This window comes from Balaenoptera physalus (assembly GCF_965194825.1).
Source record: "Balaenoptera physalus genome assembly, chromosome: 6".
NCBI lineage: Eukaryota > Metazoa > Chordata > Mammalia > Artiodactyla > Balaenopteridae > Balaenoptera > Balaenoptera physalus.
Genome location: NC_138885.1, coordinates 104,788,335 through 104,793,674, shown reverse-complemented (window position 1 = coordinate 104,793,674; position 5,340 = coordinate 104,788,335).

Here is a 5,340-nt window from a genome sequence, read left to right as displayed (position 1 = left end):
ATTGACATGAAGGGGCTTTCTTTAGTTGCAGCGAGTGGGGGCTACTGTTCTTCACAGTGTGCGGGCTTCTCATTGCGGTGGCTTTTCTTTGTTGTGAAGCACCGGCTCTAGGCGCACGGGCTTCAGTAGTTGTGGCACGTGGGCTCAGTAGTTGTGGCTTGCGGACTCTAGAGCACAAGCTCAGTAGTTGGGGCGCACGGGCTTAGTCGCTCTGTGGCATGTGGGATCTTCCCGGACCAGGGCTCGAACCCATGTCCCCTGTATTGGCAGGCGGATTCTTAACCACCGCACTACCAGGGAAGTCCCAAGCTGGTACGTTGGGACTTTTTAAACGTCCCATTTACGTTTTTAAATGGTTATATAATATTCCAAATTATGGGACACTTGATTGCTTCCTATAATTTAAATTTATATCACAGAGTTTCCTGAAGTTAAAAAGCTCCTTGTTCTTGGCCTGTCTGTATCCTACAAATGACCACAATTAGGGGATGAGAAGCATTTAGAACCAATACAGCAGAACATTAGGGCAAAGAGGTGAATAGGTTTTGTTGCTGTTGATGAGGCCAGGAGTACTGGAAAAGAGGCAGAATGGCTGCAGGCTGCTCATTTCTTTCTGAGAATCTTTCCTTGTCTGACCCCATAGTTTTCCAGATATTAAAAATGGACCACCATGCCTGCCCCCAATAAGATGAACTTCATCAGAGTAAACTCAGTGCACCGGTATGGCAGAAGATTTTGCTTTTTGATTACACCTGTTTTGCATTTCTTTGTGGCGGTCTATAGGTTTTTTAATATTTTATATCTTAATTTAATATTTTTGCCTCCTTTCCCAGCTCAGGTCTGTCAGTTTATTTTTATTCATAATTGAGTCCTTGGAGGTAGTAACTATTCTTTTATAAATATTTAGAAATATATTTTGCTGTTGGTTTCTGATAAGTCCTTTTATCAGGTTAATGATGTTTTCTTCCATTTCTTGATGAATAATTTTTCTTAAAAATCAGGAATGGATGTGGAGTTTTCCCCAATTTGAGGGGATATCCATCATAATGGTTTATTTTTTTCTCCTTTAATCCTTTCATGTGATGAATTGCATTAGTGCATTTCCTAATCTATTTTCAATCATTCATTTGGCATTCATTTCACACATATTTATTTAGTGCCTTCTACATGACAGATGCTGTGCTGAGCACCAGTGATACAGTAATAAGCAAAACAGACATTTTTCTTTAAACACCTTGCTAAATGCAATCTGCTAACATTTAACTTTTCTTGCATTTAGATTTTAGAATCTATCTCAAGAAATACTCAAATATACACTCACAGATAGATTATAAACCATGGTTATGACAACATTGTTTTTAAATGTTAATATGTCCATTTATAGGAGAATGTTGAAATATATTTTAGTTTTTCCACAGTGTACAATGATATATAGTAGTTCAAAAGAAGTTAGCTTAGTACACACAAATATGGAAAGATTAAAAAAAATCAAGTTGCAGGATTTATGTATATGTCATTATTGTAAAAATGAAAAAAAAAACCCTGTGTGTTTCATAGTTTCTATAGGCATGAAAAAATAACTGGAAGAATATGAAACAGCAAACTAGTAAACATGGATTCCTTTAGAATATAGGATGAAGGAGTAGGGAGTGTGAGGAGAGATTTTTATTTTTCAGTGAATAACCTTTGTATTGCTTGATTTTTTTAATGTATTTATTTTTTACAACAAGCAGGTATTATTTTTTTTTTCAACATCTTTATTGGAGTATAATTGCTCTACAATGGTGTGTTAGCTTCTGCTGTATAACAAAGTGAATCAGCTGCACATATACATATATCCCCATATCCCCTCCCTCTTGCATCTCCCTCCCACCCTCCCTATCCCACCCCTCTAGGTGGTCACAAAGCACCCAGCTGATCTCCCTGTGCTATGCGGCTGCTTCCCACTAGCTAGCTATTTTACATTTGGTAGTGTATATATGTCCATGCCACTCTCACTTCGTCCCAGCTTACCCTTCCCCCTCCCCGTGTCCTCACGTCTATTCTCTACGTCTGCATCTTTATTCCTGTCCAAGCAGGTATTATTGTTGTAACTACAAAAGGAGAAAAATTAATGGTGGCGCTTAAGGACAGGAAGGAGGGCAAATGGGAACATTTTGAGCAGGACTCCACGGGGTAGGGCCCAAGTGTAAGCAGCAGCACCATTGGAGCTAGTTTTAAGCAGAATGGGTTTTTTTTTTTTACTATGGATAAGACAGCTTACAATATTCTTGGAAAAGCTGAAGGAACAGGTGGTAGGTGGAATTTCCAGGAGCACCTCCAGAATCACCCTGCCTCCCTTGTGATCAGGGCAAGTTACTACCACTGCGGCAAGAAGCTAGAGAGTCAGGACGCTGCAGAGTGGGGACCTCAGAGCCACACAGCTTCTGCTGTGACCTGCTTCAGTCTGTGCCCCACAGACTGCCTCCCTTCCCATTCAGCTCACTTTCAGATTCTAGCCTCACATGACGGTGTCTGATTGGCAGAACCCAAGTCTCATCTGGAACCCTAGCCGCCAAGGAGTCTGAGTTACAATTTTCAGCTTTCCAAACATTGCAGTGTAGGAAGCTGTACTAGAAAGAGGCTGGAATGGATATTACGCAGGCAAGTTGCACAGTATCTGCCACGATGAACAAAGAGCACCTTGCTTTTCAAATACAATAAATGGCTATTTTCCCACAAAGGCTGGGAAGGTCATTGATTCACTGGCAAAATCTTTTTTTTGCATTATATAAAAATATATTGATATATTCTTATTGTAGAAAAATGAGAAAATAGGCACAGGTCAGAAAAAGGTAAATAAAGCATCTGAAATCTCACCATAGAATGTTAATATTTTGATGTATGACCTTTCAAACCCCTGCATACGCCATCCCCGCTCCCCCACCCCACACACGCACAGACTTAAAACAAATAGGGACTTCCCTGGTGGTCCAGGGGTTAAGACTCCGCCTTCCAATACAGAGGACGCGGGTTTGATCCCCGGTCGGGGAACTAGGATCCCACGAGCTATGGGGCTACTGAGCCCACACATGCCACAACTAGAGAGGCCCTGGGCTGCAATGAAGAGCCTGCACATCTCAATGAAAAATCCCTCGTGCCGCAACTAACACCCGACACAGCCAAAAAAAAAAAAAAAAAAGAATAATCATATCACACATCGACAGAATCTGTTTTAAATGTGTACGAAAGCTTGATCCAATGTATAAAAAGTAAAGTTAATTAAAAATCATAAAACACACATTGACTTAACAACTTGATTTAAAAACTCGTTGAGGTAATAGACACTGAGTTTTTTTTTTTAGACACTGAGTTTTAAAGAAAATGAAATTCACTTTTAGATCACTTTCATCAAGTCAAAAATAGGCTATCTTTTCTTCATTTTTAATGAACTCTAATTTTCAATCTAATCAGGTTTTGTTTTCAATTAACTTTTTTTAAAATTTGAAAAACATCTCCTTTCATACCTTGTTTCCTCCAGGATTGGGGGAAATTCTGTACTCTGCCAGTTTTGTTTTGTTTTTTTAATTAATTAATTTATTTATTTATGACTGTGTTGGGTCTTCGTTTCTGTGCGAGGGCTTTCTCTAGTTGTGGCAAGTGGGGGCCACTCTTCATCGCGGTGCGCGGGCCTCTCACTATCGCGGCCTCTCTTGTTGCGGAGCACAGGCTCCAGACGCTCAGGCTCAGTAGTTGTGGCTCATGGGCCTAGTTGCTCCGCGGCATGTGGGATCTTCCCAGACCAGGGCTCGAACCCGTGTCCCCTGCATTAGCAGGCAGATTCTCAACCACTGCGCCAGCAGGGAAGCCCCACTGTCCAGTTTTAAAGCAATGGAAAGAAATACCTCGGTCAGTTGTTAACCATCCACATGACCCACACCAGCCATAAAACCTCTCTGTATCTTTGTTTCAATGTCTGTAAAATGAAGAGGTTAAACTGTACTCTCAGGTTCCGATCTACGAGACTGAACATTCTATGAAGAAATTTCCATTCTTGGGTAAAGGTTTCAGTCTGCAGAATCCTGGCTTTGATTTCCAGGCCTGCTTTTTATGGACCAGGTGACCTTGAGCTCATTATGAACTGCTGGATGCCTGAGTTTATGTATCTGAGCCCTGAGATTAGAAGTAGTTCCTATTTACTTCCTGGAGTTTGACAAGGGCTGCCAGCTCCCTTGCAGAGAATTCCTATATACATATTATAACTAATTAAAGTAAAGACAGTAATGTGGTCCAAGAGACAGCTAAACAGAATTCTTTAATTTCGGTGTAGATTTTAATTTTGAGATGGCTCTGCGAGATGTAAAAGCAACAGTGACAACATTTTAAGATAACAAAAGAGCACAGGAATTTGTTTCAGCTAATGAATGGATTAGATGATCACTCCAAAGGAAGAGTTTACCTAGCAACATATATTACTCTACTGCAACTACCAATCTACTGACTTACATTCCATATATCTACACATATCTATTAGAAAGGCTTTTACAAATTAAATGTGCTCTTCTCTGGGATGAACTTGCAAGTGATTTTCTGAATTTTCCAAGTTATTAATTAAATTATTTACCTTTAGTGAACAGAGGATATTTTTGTATCTAGAAAAAATATAATCAAGTATGTTTTTTAAATGTGTTTTAATGAAAAAAGTTGTGCTTTGCTGCATATATTCTAAGACTGCAGCAGGTAGTAACAAGGGAAGGAAGAGAATATACCTATTAAATTATTCTTCTCTGTTACAAGGAGACAGTGAGAGACCCAGTGGATAGAGAGTTCCAAGGTCCTTTTAGTCATTCGTGACCCTAACTCCTCACCTGTCAGATGACCTTAAACTTTCACCTAGTTTTAGATTTATCTGTAGGAATCAATGTGGTCCTCTCAAAACTCATTTGTCTTCCTCAAGTTATATTTTCCAGTCTTTTACCAGAACTGGACTCATTCACTCTCTCCCTCATCTTCTTTATTCAACAATCATTTAATCCCATCCTTTTAGCACTTGAAGAGGTGGGTTCTGGGATTGCTAAGGAGCAGGGTGACACCGTCCCAGAGGAGCCTTTCTGCAGATGTCACCAGACTATTTCAATAGACTCCTGTTTCTCACTGTCTCCAGTCCCTCCCCTAACCATTTTACAATCTCTTTCCCATTATTTTCTGAAGCACAGCTCTGACAGTTGCACTCCCTTGCTCAATAATCACAAGTGCATTCCTAGTATAGGAAAAAAACCAACTAAAACAAAAAAAACCAAACACACAAAAAATACACAAAAAACCCAACAACAACGATCAACCAACCAAACAAAAAAACAC